General features: G+C 45.5%; 1 protein-coding gene and 1 pseudogene across 3 annotated transcripts in view; one reads left to right on the plus strand and one right to left on the minus strand.

The window, feature by feature from the left end:
- LOC117210589 overlaps window positions 1-16148 on the plus strand; it is a 258899-nt gene that overhangs the window by 79090 nt on the left and 163661 nt on the right. The gene's annotated exons all lie outside the window — the stretch shown is intronic.
- Window positions 5237-16148, minus strand: part of LOC117210607 — a 43075-nt pseudogene continuing 32163 nt past the window's right edge.

A 16148-nucleotide genomic window follows, 5' to 3' on the forward strand; every position in this document is an offset into this window, starting at 1 on the left:
AATCAAACCAATCTCAGCGAACTTATCAATTTACTTAAATTTCACGGACATTTTATTAATTCCGTGGAATGACACGTTGTTCAATGCATGCAGGGGCAAAATGTTTTCAACCGAGCTGAACGTTAATCAATTCGATAATTAAAATAAAGATTCGACCATGAATAAGTGATTCGAACGTAAGCTGATTTAGCGTACGGTTCAATTGCAAATAGAGATCATGTAAGTTTATGGTAATAGGAACAAAGTACAATAAGAAAGTTGTCCAACTGTCGGCTACGGTGATTCGCGACAAAGATGCGGCCGACCAGCGAACCGAGATCCGATTCCCAAGTTGCGACCCGGCAAAAGTATCGATCAGTTTCCCTTTACAAAAGTGGGAACATTGGCGGATATTGAAAACGTGCGGATACCTAGGATCGATCTTTCGGGAAAGTGGCCGAGTCGGTAATCTCTGTTTCGACCGTGCGTTACGTTCCTCTCTAATTGATATTAATTCCTGGAAAAGCGGAAGCGTAAAGCTCTCTACAGAGCTGGCCTCGCTTCTGTTTTCGCTGTGAGCGTATCTTGATTAGCCCGGATGTTTTTCCATTCCGACAATAATCGCTTTTCGCGAAATTAGACCGCGGTACGGATGAAATATTAATTCGAAGTCCGGCGACGGGTTATCGCGGCTGGCTGGCTGGCTGGCTGGCTGGCTGGCCGACCGGGGCGTTTCGACGACGCCAATTTTCCCAGGTAATTACTCGGCCTAGGAAAAAGGCGCGACGAACGCCGAGCTAATTAACGAAAGCCAATGAGCGCGAAAATACGAGGAATTTTATTCCTCCTCGTTCCCAGGCACGGCCAGTCGTAGTCCTTCGGCCGCCCCGAAGCAACGCGCGCACCGAATAAACCTGGACGTCACTTTCGCGTTCGACGAAGCATCGTCGCGTAAACCCGCGCTGTCCTGGTGCTGTTTACGAAATAAATAAATATCCTACGTATACGAATACGTAACCATCACGCCGCACTTTGCTCCCCGCTGTTCCGCGTCTGGTGCAAATCATCCCCCGACTTTTTTACTCTTCAATCCTCTCGCCGAGTGAGATTTTTAAACTCAAATTTTTATTCTGCTACTTGCGAATGAATTAGAAGTGATACGTGGACGTGTTTACCTCGGGAATAATCAACTTTTCGTATTTAGTTTGATGGAATTGGAGATGTTAGATGCCGTTTGTCGAGATTCGATTTTTACGTCTATACATTTATGGAAAATTTGAAGGTGCGAACATATTTGCAGGGTGCACGCGATATGAAAGAATAAATATACAAGATGGATAACGAAGCGCACATTATAATGCCTACAATTAGTAGGTAAAACAAGTCTCTATCGAGCTTTCATTCTTACAATTATTTTGACAAAAATAAGAATTTCCGTAAACATACATAATTGAACTGGAATACCTGGAAACGTCATATTGTATCGAATAGTCGATCGGGCGAAGGACGCTTTGTTTTCGATCATGGAGCGAGAACGCGTGGCTGCGTTACGAGAGAAGAACCTTGCCGGGCAGGATAAGCGACGTCGGCGTAGAAGGGTGGCACCAGAAGGGATGGTAGGGGACCGAAGGTGGAGAGAATGGCCCAAAGCAATCGGAACCCCCGTCGAACCGATGTAGTAGATTCACTTACCTATTCGTCCCTTCGTCTGCCTGGCCCCTCGGCCTTCCCAGGTCTCCGAAATCCCTGACGAGTTACGGCGGACTCGCAGTGACGCTCAAATTGATTCCACCGACGACCGTCCGGAATCGAGTTAACGTTGTTTTACGAGCCTCGGTTTCATTCGCCGCCGATTTGCACGCACTTTGACAGATTAAAACCTGATACTGGCAGTTTGTCTGCCGAATGATTGCCCGTTGTTTAATCATCGAACGAGCGAATGCTTGTTTTGTTCTCCTCCACTTTAGTAAAATCTAGAAACGAAAATGTAAACGAGCATTCGTTCGCTGTTTGATGATTACTCGTGGAAACGGAAATCGAACATCCGAATGCGCCAATCTTTTCGAATGTTCGCTCGTGTTTGTCGCGAAGACGTAGAACATTCTTAGAGTAATCGGGATTTTCAAATTTTCATTCGACAAGCAAAGAACGCGTCAAACGAGCAACGCCAAACGAGCAACGAACACTGATTGTTTACGCTTTCGTTTCCAAATTGGAGTAAAACGAGGAGAAGAGAAAACTATCGCTTGTTTGGCCAAACTTCTAAACGCTCTGTCCAACCCTGTAAGGTAATTCCGGTCACCGGCCGCGATGTTTCTCCGAATGATCGAAACGTTTCGACAGACGAAATTACGACTGAAAATTGAATTTCCAATTATTGGGGAAAAACTAAACCGGTTCGTTGCGAGTGACCTGGGGAATTCTTTTATCGCGCGTCGTCGACGAGATCGCGAAAGGTGAAAACACGATAAAGACATGGAGGCTCCGTTACCTTCTCGCCCCCTCGCCCCGCTATTTTCGTATTCCGGGCGTGTTTGAAATATTGAAAAATCAAGAAAGAATAGCGGAAAAATCGAGAGAATACGAAAGCCCCGACGGTTATGGGATCAAGAGAATTTCCGAGAAAACTTGCGCACCACTGACGCAGACACGCGTCAAAAAGGATGATATGTACGGGGGGATGGAACGCGGCGATGCCGGCTGAACGAGGAAGGGGCGGCGAATGGAGTCGGCGAAGGCGTTGGAAAACCTAAGGTTCGTGGTGCGTCAGTGGCGGGCGTTATGGAGGTTGAAAAGGGTTGATACGAGACAGAGACGTCGAATGGAACGCGAGGGATGCTAAAACGAGGAGACACGGGACAAGAGGCCGAAAGAGACTGGAACTTTGTTGCGTGCGAGTTTCGAGGGTTATACGGAGGAGGGAAACCGCAGGATGAAAAATATTTTGTACAAAGTATCTCGTTGGAAAACTCTTTCGATCGTCGTGTTGTGCCCTCTGGTGGATTGTGTTTCTGAACTTTGAAACGACAAGTTGTCCCGTAAGCCAATTCGAAATTCATTTCTCGATCCTCTTCGTTCTTACATGTATACATCCTCGAATAGATATCAATGGCCATTTATCAATAGAGGAAAAAGGAGAACATTTGCTTTCATGGTAAGAATGACCTGAACGAGGATGATGGCCAAAGGATATGCGTACATCGCATCGGGTATTTGTAGCCCGCGAGGGGTGAGACAAGCAAGATGAAAGGGACAGAAGGGCTACGAGGAAGGAGCGGGAAGAAAGCGAGGGATGAGCGAGATAAAAAGCGAAAGAAACGGAGTAACGCGTGCGCGAGGAGAGGAGGAGGCGTACGGAACGGTACTGAGAAAGCCAAAGAACAGGGGTGGAATGTGTACGTGTATGTGCGTATGCGCGCGCGAAATGGAGAAGCGCGGGAGGAAGAAGAGGCGCGGGAGAGGAAAGAGAGAAGGAGAAGGAGGCGCGAGTGGTATTCGACCCTCTATAGGGAAATATCCATAATGCGCATTTGCAATTTCAATGCCTCGCCGAGCCCCGGCAAGTTGCCGAAGCACAACCACCCTCAAACCTTCGTGCCGATCCGAAGTCCTCGCGCTTCCGCACCCGTACCGTACCCTCTTGCCTTCTCATTCTCAGCCTCTTCTTCTTCTTCTTCTTCTTCTTCTTCTTCTTCTTCTTCTTCTTCTTCTTCTTCTTCTTCTTCTTCTTCTTCTCAGTCTCCTTCTCCCCCTGGCCCTTTTACCTCTCTATCGCCTCCTATGGAACGCTATAACGCCCCGAGCAACCCCTTACGTGCAACGACCCGATCCACCTACTCCGACGTGTATCTGTACGCTTCGCTTTCTTCGCGCGTGCTATTCCCCCGATTCTCCCTCGCCTCTGAATTGACACTTTTTCCACATTCGTTCGCGGTCACCGAGGGGATCCTACTCTCACGACAGCCAGCCGTGTTTCTCCTCCAGAGAACGTTTGTCTCAAATCGGAACGTAGTCGAACATGTCGCGTTCGTGAAACGAGCGATTGTTTAACGGAAGGTTTCGTCGATTGATTCGATGGCAGGTTGAAAGCAAGGGTTGAGATTCGCTTAGCAACCTTGAAAGTGACATTGAAGAAGGGTGGCGACGTTGTATCGACGTTTTATTGGACGGAGAAAGGATAAGAAATTGCGACGAGGGGGTAGAAAGAGACGAATGAAATTCACCGTGCTTCATATCGCGGTCGTTACTTTTCACTCTGGAATTTATTTTCCTCGGGTTGATTCGTGTCGCGCACGTCCCTGTTGGTTCGCGGAATACCAGAGGGAGGATGAACGGGCGTCGTGGAACAGAAAGGACGGGAGAGATTTAAGTACGTCAGAATTGGGACGGGGGAAGGAGGAAGAGAGCAGGAATCGAAGAGGGGCGAGCTAAAACCAGTGCTGCGAGGGATATCGAAGAAGGCAATATTTCAATCGACGTCAGATTTATCGAGCTCCGACCACGCGAAATGGCCAAAGCGCTGAACCGCGATACGTGCCATTTCGCGGACCGTTTTCCGCTTCTGGATTTCTTTGCGTCGGTACGTCTGCCAGGTGTGGCGTGATGCAACGCAACGAGCCCACTTTACACTGTGAATAATTTGTTGACGCGCGGTTGTTTCGCTCTACTTTCTATGGGATTATTCGAACGCAATCGATGAACCGCCGATGGGATGAGTTGGCAGCGTGGAACGGTGGACAGAACGGGAACATTGAAACACCGAGGTGTTCTACCCGTCCAACAACTCGCGGAATGAAAGCGAAGCGACGTTAGGACACCGCTTATAACTGGGTTTTCGTCGCGAAAAACTAAAGTTTGCGTGGCGTTTTGTCGTGACGAGGGTTGCGTTTCAAAATACGCAGTTTGGCGCTCGTATTTTCGTGCGAAATACGAGATTCTACATTGTTCGAAAATATTTTTTGGCAAAGAATTCGTTCGATTTGGATAGTGTTTCGGGGGAAATAGAAATTCTACACCTATTTATATGTACAAACTGCAATGTAGATGAAACAGTCCCTTTCCCCACCACGGAAGAGTTAGCTTGGCGTATCGATTAACGGACCGGATTGCGTCTGATATTACTTGCGCGTGTTTTAGATCATTTTTCCATGCAGCAGCGACTAAATATTGGTCGCAGCTGCCGGTTTGCCGATTCCTTACTAATTGTCTCCAGTTGCGTGTCTCAGGACCGCAAGCACGTGCCACTAATTACCTTTGGTAGCGCAAAGCAACGGTATTTTATGCGGCGTCTTCTTCTAATTCTTCGCATCGCATCACACGGTTGAGGCTGACTTTTCGACACTAATTACCCCGCGAGACGAAGCAAATCTGGCAGACCTGGCTTTAATTTTCTTTCTCCTTTGTCTTCTTCTAGCTTTTCTCTATTGTGATCCTCTTCTTCGGTTCAGAGTATCCAACTTCGCTTCAATTTTATTTTCTTGCGGTAATTTTCGGTGCCGTGTGTATAGACCAGCCGGTACGCACGAAAATTGACCAACTCGAAACGGGCTTGTAGCTGAAAACTGTGAACGCGTTTGAGGTTTGTTTCGTCGCGATGTTCAGCTCCATCGTTCTTCGATTTTTACTTGCGCCATTTCCTCCTTTTCCTCGCGGTTTTTGTAGCCGGGTGATTTATAATTCGGGGCAAGAACTCTGGAAAGTAAAATATCGTGAAATAATTAAGCGTGAAAGTTTGAAAATTGGATGGAAACAAAAAGTTTCCGTATCGGACGATTTTACGACATAAGTGAATTTTAGATCGGCTCTCGTAGCCGAGGAAAGAAGTTAGCAATAAGTTTGTTCGTTCACGGCGGGGCAAGATGTCGTGGCCATTAATAACGAAAGTCGTTGCCGAAGTTTACATTCTAAGCTCGGCCCGTTATAGAGTGGTCTTAGTAATCGTTACGCGCAACTGATAATGGAAGGATTATTAATTGCTTCTGTCCACGGACCTGCCGACGTTTAAGCTTACCATATGGCACTGATTAATTACTGTGACCGGTATCGAACCAGCTCACATTCTTCGTGTACTTTGCAGGCTACGATTAAGTTTGCCTTGCCAATACTATGGTGCTAATTGCACGTCTTCGCGATCGCATTCGTAATTCTCCTTTCATCTATCGTTGCGTGTCTCGTCCATCGTTGCTGTGATTTGCATTGCGGCAGTCAAAGTGATATACGTAACGAGTGTTGACGTTAGCCTGGAAAAAAGAGAAAAATGTCCGACGATATTTTCAATTTTCCTTAGGGCTAATTAATTCGTCGTCCTATCGAAGCACGAGAAACGCCTCTTTTTAGAGTGTCCGAGCGAAGCAACGGTTATTAAAGCAGAGTTAATTCGCGAGTTTATCAGTGATTTAGACGGCTGAATCATAATTAGAGACGATCGTATAAAACGTAACCTTTCTCTCGTAGCGGTGTTTCGTCTCGACTTTTTGAGGGGTTACCAGGCTTTGACTGGACGACACGACGCACAGAATGTCCCTGAATCTCCGTTACGTTTCATTATTTTCATTAATTTAATATCCGACGAAAGTCTGCACGTGGCTGCACGTGGTCCCTAACCACGGGAGCGAAAGCACGAGGTCGCAGGGGACATCTGACTTGTTAATTTTTCCCGCATAAATTTCAGCCGGTTTGCAAGCTTTTAATTGATTCGACCGAGTCCTCGACCACGGCCACCGCTGGCAAGACGTTCGTCCGCCTTGGCCATCCAAACGTTAATCGCTTCCCTCATGCCCGAGTTCGTTTCATCCAGTCATCGTGATCAAATGATTATTCTTGCCGATAATTTTGTTCTATAACGTATATGGTACTCCGTAGTGGAACTCCTTCTCAGAGTTTGTGGTGTCAAGGTTCATAACGGGCAAACAGATCTTTCATCGTTTATTACGAGTTTAGTCGACTCTTCTTCGATAATGGAAACTTGATAAAAACATGGCTATGTTGAGAGTACCATCGTGGTGATGCTTCTATTCGTATCTTTCAAGTACTAATTCTTTGTAGGATATATTTTTAAGATCATTCGATCATTATCGTGTCAAAGTTTAAAAACCGTTAAAAACCACGATCATTTAAGAAGGAAGGGAACCGCTTCGATGGAACTATCAATTACTCACAGTCCCCACGGAAGCAAGAGACGATTTTCGATTTCAATTCCGGATTATCCGCCGGTTTGCGGAATTCTCGCAGTCGAAAGGAAGAACTGGGTGGCGACGCTCGTGGGTAAGCTTCGTTAGTGCAATCACAAACTTTAATCCGACTGATTTCGACCAGCACTGCGCGCAACCGACCTCTTTTCTCCTTTTTTTTCTCTCCTTTCTTTTTTCTCCTTTCTCCACCGATGGCATTTCTTCGACGACCGCCCGAGGGTGGAGCACGGTGCCAGAAGAACTCTTCAGACTGTGCCAGAGTACACGGAGAGGGTCCAGGTCGCCTAATTAGACGCGGTACCCGGTGCTAAGAGGGTGAAACGAAGGGTAGCTGAGGGGAGAAACAAGAAAACGAAGAAGAGACCTGAAATGTGAACGTGCAAGCCGACGGTGCACACGAAGCAATGCCACGCGCCTTTCTTTCGTTCCGCTGAACTTTCGAACTGTCTCTGACAGCTGGAAAAAGCGCGGGGTTACCAGGGAACCGCGGCAAACGCGACTGCCTCCCTCTTCTTCCTTTTTTCCTTTCGTTGATGACGTCTGTCGCAGCCGACCCTCTCGTAGACACCTCCAGAACCGCAGACCGTTTTCGTGCGTTTGTGCGGAAACCCCACCTTTATCCTGAGTTCGCCTCGCCTCGACCCTGCCGCGCGTTTTCATGCGCAAAAATAGAACTTTATTCGGTTCCTTGTACTCGCCCCCGCTTGTCTCCTTCGCCAGGATGAAGATCCCTGTTTGTTCATGGCCACGCATCGATGGCTACCGTCTCACGCGTAAATTTAGTCTTCCGATCCGGCTCTGCGACGCGTGATATGTTTGTCAAGTGTTTCGAGAAGTACCTAATACAACAATTTTTAACGAAGATGCGCTCACGTAGCGAAGGCTTTACGATTCTTGCATTTATTTCACGACAATCTGACGCAACGATTCACAGTACATTCAACCTTTTAAAACATTCAGTAGCTACCAATTAAAAAGGGACATTGAAATTTTCTCTTTGGACAATGAAAAGATTGACAGTGGCCAAAACAACGATAGCCATCCGGTGTGTAGATGCCGTGCATTGAACCAAATGTAATATATTTTTTGGTTTCCGCAGAATTTTACCAATTACTTTATGCTTGCCATGGCGTGGAAAAAGGTCGAAAATCGCATATCCGATGCGTCATTCGTTCATTCATTCTCTTGAAATCTAGTGCGAGGTCGTCGATTGGGCCATTTTTTTCCAAGAAATCGTCACAGAGCAACGAGTGCATACATTACACGCAACGCATTCCCTTGCACAAACCGTGTCTTTACTCTCTGATATTTCTTTGCCGCACTCTTAATTTATGCAACAATTGCAATATCGATTTCTCGTCGGTTAAACAGCTACGATTAATATCGCTACTCGTTAGCGATGGAAAGTGAGGTGTCGAACTCTCTGGCAGTCGCTAATGAAAAGAAATTGCCCATTACTTGCACCGCTCTCCACTCGCGCCTATGTTAGTCCTGGTGGCAGAACGACGGGACAAGATGAAGGATACCGGCACGGCAGGATGATGTAAATTTGTGCGTTACGGCAGCATCGAAGTTACCAAAGGGAATGGGTAATGAAAACGAATTACCCTCTTTCCTACCTTTTCTTCGTCCCCAACTTCAGCTGCTCCTCCTTTCTCGAGTTCCGTTGATGCCGCTGGACAGGTGGCAGACATCAAGGAAAAACGGTTCGATCCATTCCTTTGGAAAAACGACATTTCGCTAACCACGAAATGTACAGCTGTTCTCATTGTTGCTCCTACTATGTGTTCGAAATTGTAAACCTCGCTATAGTATCGCTAGATAATGTGTCACGATAGTATAGACACATATACACGCAGATACAGTGGCTTAAAGGCGAAAGTATCGTACGCGAACGCTTACCACAGAAAATTTGTATGGCTGTATCGTACGCGTTATACAAAGTATGTTGAAGATTCATTAACGCTATAACGAGACACGACTGTCATGATTAGATATTATGTTAGATATTATATTAGATATTAGATTAGTTCAGGCTTGTCAATATAATAGATATATGGACTGCTTAAATACTACAGTGAAATATGAAATATATACTCGTACCAAATATCCTGTAATCTCTATATACCGATATAATCATGATAGTCCGACTTCATATACAGTGCTAACAAAGTTTCAAAGTGTTTCTTGTAACACAGGTAACTTATTCATAAAAGGTGTCTACAAGTGTACAAATACTTTCATGAACTTTGTACGGATGATCGCACAAGGTATATATGATATATATGGCAATAAGTGTTGAGATCAACGTAGAAACATAGCAGAAAATCTAATATATATCTGGTGGATACCGTGAGTCGTTAAAATCGTCTGGCGAAAAAACGGGAAGATAACGACGACCCTCGTTTGACGCGTTGAACACCTTGCCGAGCGGTAAAATCGTCCGACGACTACGCGATTCCCTAATTGTCTTGCTCGGCGTGTAAGCCCTCGGGAAGCGAAAACACGACGAAGCTCCTCGACGAGTTGGTGCGTACCGGTGTCTACCTGAGCACCGAAAGACCCTCGTGTCTCGCTTCATCCGAGTGTGGTTACGTTCGGGGTAAAAATGGGGGGTGAGCCGTGGAAGAAGAACGATTCGTTTTCATTAGCGGAGCCACGGAGCAAGTTTCAGTCGGCTTCGGTCGTGGGGAGAACGGCTGTGAAAATGAAGGGTTGACTCGGTTCACGAGAGAATTCCACTTGGCGAGAAAGCACGAGCGAAAGCAGCCGTGAGCTGCGGATATCGACGGAGTTCCGGCGAGGATCGCGTCTCCTAGGATGTTGAGCTTCGAGCCAGGCCGAGGGATGGTTTTAGCCCCGTGGATTACAGCGTCGACCAGTGGATTTCATATTTTCAGTTATTCGCGAATCGATCGAGAAGGCACGGAGACTCGCTGCATCGCTCGCTAAGGGATGTTTGCTGCGTGCACAGCCCTCGAAAAAGGTCAGCCCCTTAATTGGAATTTAATAGCGGCAGTTATAAAATTAAGCCGCGTCGCTTCGGAAAATTAATGAAATATTTTCCGGAATATCTTGCCATTGTGACGTCGTGGCATGTACGTGCGCAAAATTCAATATGGTACATTGATAGAGTTACTAATACGAGTGTCGCGCTGTGTAACGTTCGAGCAATTCGCATAATTGTATAAATATTGACCGAAGCAGAAATCATCGAGGCATGCTGCCGCGATTCGAAGTGGGTCATTTACGTTTGAATTATTTAAATTCTATTTGCTTTTTGACCGATCGTAAATGCTTCGCATACACTTAAATATATTATTATGTAACTTATTTCTACGATTTGTGTGTGTGTGTGTGTGTGTGTTGTCTGCACTGAAATTCCTTTGAACTTGAGTACATAACCTCCGAGAGATTTTGTCTAAATAATTTATTTTTCCAATGTCGAAAATTAAATACGGTAATATCAGATATTTGTTAATTTATTGTTAATTTATTAATTCGACAGTTTTGTAAAAATTTTCAAACGTTCAACCTTCCAAATTTAAATTTTCGAGTTTTCAGCTGAAGCTTTAGAAATCTGTAAACGGATTTCTTTGTCTTTTAGGGCCAGTATTCGTTAATTATAAAGAGCCGACCTACAATTATCACTTGATACTTCAAATCTTGTTGAACATCGATAGGCGAGTATAACGCGTCGCGTATAAATATTAATAAAGTCGGTAAAGTTCATCTTGAAAGCCACTGGTATGCGCGGTGGTAGCTGCAGTTTAGACGTACTTCTGCCAGTCATACAGTCCGACCGTTACCTAGAGGCGGACCGGAGGTCGAGGGTTGCCAGTCACGGGGGTGTAAGTGCTGTTTCGTGTACGGCCAGCTCCACCACCCGTTTTCGATCCCGTGCTCCCTTCGTCTCGTTCTCTCTCGTTCTCTTGCTTGCTCATTTACTCTGTCTCTCTGGGGAGAGACAGGAGTAAAACGCCCACGCGTACTCCCTTCAACCGTCAGTTCCACGGGCTGGATGCGTACCAGAATTAGTTCGCTGGAAACCTTGGCTTCCTTCTTAAAGTACTATACGAACAGGCGTGTTTCTTTTTTCCCGACTTTTATTCCGTGGTAAATTTCGTGCATTTTTATCGATAACCTTCCTAAGCGTAACCTTCCAATAGGCATGGGCCATAAGTTCAAGGATGATTTTGCAACCATCGCGTCGCTGCGCCAACCAATCAGGACACTCTTTGTAGTAAGCCAGTAATTTTTGTCGTTTGCTTTATTCACGCCGAAATGTCCGCCGCTGATATTCAACCTCGTGCAACGTGATGGATATACTGGCCAGTTTCGAACGTACAGGGAATAAATAACATTGTATAACGCGAATCTCTGTAAATCAAATAATATATCATGTCATTCTTGAAACCATGATAACGATAATTTTTTCGGTCCGTCAGAAACTTTTAAATTGAACGAACACTAGCTCGACTAAAACTTCCACCGCACCATCTTAACCCTAGTGTGACCAAGCAGGTGCCCAAAAAATATCCATTTCAGTACGCGTTTCAACACCTTTTTCTTCTAATGTGCCGCTCTGAATTCGCACTCTTTGGATATCTTTCATGTCGAAATTTATATTTAAAGCATCAAACTTACTTTTGGATCTTGCACTTCTTGGATAGATATGACATTCTGGTTAACTGGATAAGACTCGACAATAACATATCAACGATATCTGACGACAAATATCGAGATAAAAGTTCCATCATATTCGTCAGAGAAGATTATTTCTCGTTCTCGATCCTGTCAACGAAATTCTGGTCAAAATTAATTGCAAAACACGTATCTGTTAAAACAAATCATAAAGCAGCATTGGTTGTGTTCCTCGAGCTGTAAAACACAGGTCGAACAACCGATTCGCTTTCATAAAGAAACTTGGGGCGGAGCGAGGAACGCGAACGTAATCCCAGCTCGATGGGGAGTAACTTTCGAGGCTGACCAGCTTCTGTAAATGGCAGTAAACCAGGGAATCAATTCGTAGTCGAGTTAATAGCAGGTTACAGTGGTCAGAGCATTTCTACGTAAGAGGGCGAGAAAACGTGGTCATGGCGAACGGTGAACACGCTGCAGTCCGAACTCCAAGACGAGAGACTCGGTACGGCCGGTGAATCGGTGCCGCTCTACCGGGTGTTCATCCTGGATAAGTTTCCCGGCAGTCATCGATATCCAAAGTTCAAGGGACATGGCCCCTCCCCCCCCCCCCCTTGATATCTGGAACGTGATAAACTTGATAGTATCTGTCGGGGAAAGCGAGACGACAGCTTGCCGTTGTTGATGACAGACATAATTAACGTAGGGACACGTTATGATGTTGCGAAATCAGTTCGAGCTTATCGGATGCCGCTCATTCCTTCTTTCCATCGCTGGAATGTCGTTATAGTAAATAGAACTCCATGTATTGGAACGGAATTTTGGCTAACGCCCGATTAAATGAACTGAAGACTAAATCCAGTTATCTAACGCGATATAATGATAAACGTGACCATGGCACGTCGTCGGGCAATCTGTTCGTAAACTCATTTACATGAAAAGAGTTGCTTGCTACGATCGCAGGGGAACGTGATTTGTGTTTCGATGATACGATGTGAAAGAAGGAGCATTCGCTCGCTTGATCTAAACACACCTTTATATAAAGTCATCGTTAAGTATCGGTATTGTATGGACCACTTGCCCTCAAATGGGTTCAAATAAATGGAATTCTACTATATATATACAAGTGAACTACGAGTGAATATGTACGCCAATTCGAACCACCAGATTTCAATTTTTAACGGAATATGAGTGAGAAAATAGAAACTTTGTCACTCTATTGTCAATTGTCAATTTATTGTAACATAGAATAATACAAATTAGCGTTAAACAAAACTCTTCCGCTTTCCGCGAATTTTTTTATTCGATCCATCTGATGCATTTAGTCAATTAGGATACAACTTTTGGCCCGTTATCTGCACACCGATGACCCGGAAACTGTCCGGTTAGTGTATCACTGTTTGTCCACACAATATTGTACCGTTCTACGTAACAATGTTCTACGTTGGTTTACATATCTGCTATAACCTCTACAGCTCTAATTTGCAACTCAGTTGACCTTTGTCGAGGTACCGGAACTACTCGAATAAAGTGGTATCGATTCTGCAGTGTTGGAAACGACGAGAAAAGTTTCATCTCGATTATATGTATATGTCCTCTGGAAAAATTAATCTTTTACTTAGAAATTAATTTACATCTTGAAATTGATTTTAAGCTACAACAAATGGATCTTGTCTACATCGAGAGAAATGTTTAAAATGTTTCGAGCTCATGCTCCAGCATATTTCCCCGTTTCTGTTGCACGGTAATTACATTTTATTTCCACGGCGAAGATCATCGGCGAGAATTATTTCTCGACCCGGTTGTTAATCGAATCTCAAAGTCGGGCTCGATGGCCGGTCGAAAGATCGTTTATTCTCGAAACGAACGAAATTAAATAAACACGTGGAGGAGTGTAAACGAAGAATTTCCAATCGGAGTTCCAGATGAGAAACGAGTTTTCTATTCGACCTTTCCTTCGGCGACCGCGTCCCGAAATTACGTACCTCGCAAATGAATCTTCCTTCCATCGACAGCGAAATTTTCTCCTCGACTATATCGGGGGCAGATCTGTTTTATTCCCTTCCGTTCTCCTCTGTCGTTACTCCTTTTTTCCTTCGTTTCAACGGGCACACGACTTCGTGGCTTCATGGAGTCTGGTCCGCAGAGAGAAGAAAGGGAATTTGTTGAATGTCGAGGCGGAGGAACGGGGGAAGAAACGAAGGTGAACGATCGCCAAAGGTTTTAACAGAAGTTAAATCGCCTAATTACAGGTTAAAAATTTAATCAACGAATGCGTTTAATACAGTAGAGTTTTCCGAGGCGCGCATTAAAACGTGATTGAAGCTTTTTAATTATGGAGCAACAACCTTTTGGCTCGTTTGTCGAATAAACCCATGTTGAATGCTGTCTGTGCCTTCGGCTCGTTTAATTGAACGTCACGCGGCTTTTATGCGCGTCTATCGGCCGCAACTTTGGCACCAAATTTTTAACGAGTCGTATGCAGCAAACTCATTAAACTTCTTTCGAATGATGTTCCCTTTATGAATTCTCGATTTTGCCTGGTTATGCAACGTCGCGCTGATTATGATATAATCGTTCCGTGAATGAGGCGTTACCTTCCGGGAACAAACGCCAGACGGCAGATAATTTATTCAATTTGAATAAATATCGATAGGTATAGGATAATTCGTCTATGCCTCGTCATCGTCCGTCCTTATCCACTTTTATTCGATACCCTAACTTTCTTCAGCCTCTGTATAACGTGGTATGCACACGATCGTCGAATGAATTGCACAGAAGATACGGTATTCGTCTGAAATTCTAATCCCAGCTAGTGGTGCGTGTATCTGAGATCGAGTAGTTTAGAGATCCCTCGGGGCACCTTCGAACGACTGTGTATCGCATTTGTTCGTCGTTTCTCCGACTTCCTTCTCGGTCTTTCGTCGTCGTCGTCGTCGTCGTCGTCGTCGTCGTCGTCGACGTCGTCGAAAGCGGTCGATGGAGGCTCATGAAAAATTTCCAATCGCCGAGTGCCGCTCGCCTTATTAATGATCCGCCATCGTAACGGGGTCACCGGTCGATCACAATGAACTCCCGCTTTTCACCGAGACTCGACGATTCTACGAGGGTTAGACGTCCATTCTTCGTGAAGCTATCGCAACGACGACGGCGACGAAAGAAAAAGGAATTGGTGGCGAGAACCGCTAAGAAAGCTCTTAATCCTGACTCATTAGTCCGGTCGGCGACGATCGAGTAGACATCGATCAGAAGGTTTAAGTCGCAGCCGGTTAAAAGGCTGGCAGTGGCAAGCAACGGTGTGGAACGGGGCACAGCCGGCAGATTAGGTTGGGTTCGGTGATAAGTGATCGCGGTTCCCGGACTGAAACTCTAATTAATACCTCGACGCTTCGTTTGAGCCGGTGACTTACGGGGCTGTCGGCCGGGCGCAGAATTACGCTGAAACTGCCGGCACAGCGGCGTTGTCCTTCAGGGGCGGTACGACCATTTGTTATCGAGGGGGGACTCGAAACAGAGAGCGGCCGATCGTCGACCACCAACCGCTTTACACCACCTGCAATCGTTGTTCTCGACGTTCTCCGCCGCGGATGCGATGCAATGCAATCGCTATCCCCTCTCGATGCTCTCAATGCCTTTACGTTCGATTTAACGAGCCACGATACCTCGTCACCGACGATGAAACATGAAACCCGGTATCGAACCTCGAATTGATTTTAGTTTGTTCTTCAACTTTCAGTCATCGTCTTTGTCGTTCACTAAGGAATACGAAGGAACGGGACGCGGTAATGGGCTGCTTTGCCACGAATCGATGAAAAATATGATTAATGGGTCGGTCCACCCGGAAAGAATAATTCTTTTTCTGCGTCTCTGTTCTTCTTTTCTTTTTCCTTTTTTTCTTTTTTTTTCTTTTTCTTTTTAACGTGCCTCGATCCAAGTTGAACTGATCGATGGCTTCCCAATGAGAACGGAGGAATTGTAAAAACGCGTGTTTTGGAGATAATCTCGTTAGTTACGTGCTATAGTCGTTTTAAAAAATGTTCTTCTCTATAAGGTACCAACGCGGACAGAAACGATTTATCTCTCATGGGAGTCCATGAAACGTAAGCGAGGCGTCACGGTCGAACGTACTCTTGAATTCAGGTTTCTTTTCACGATTCGTCACGAATCGACGCCGATGGAGTAGGCGAGCCGCCGTCGCGTCGTTTTCCTTTCGTTCTTTCGAAAAGGGCGTTCCTTTCTCTCACTTCGGTTTGCAACTTGGTCTTAGCCAATCTATCGCCCGCTCGGTATTATGCGGTTTAGTGCATCGTCGCGACACTGTGTGTATGACTCGGTCTC

Source organism: Bombus bifarius, unplaced genomic scaffold (genome assembly GCF_011952205.1).
Source record: "Bombus bifarius isolate JDL3187 unplaced genomic scaffold, Bbif_JDL3187 scf7180000007968, whole genome shotgun sequence".
Classification (NCBI taxonomy): Eukaryota; Metazoa; Arthropoda; class Insecta; order Hymenoptera; family Apidae; genus Bombus; species Bombus bifarius.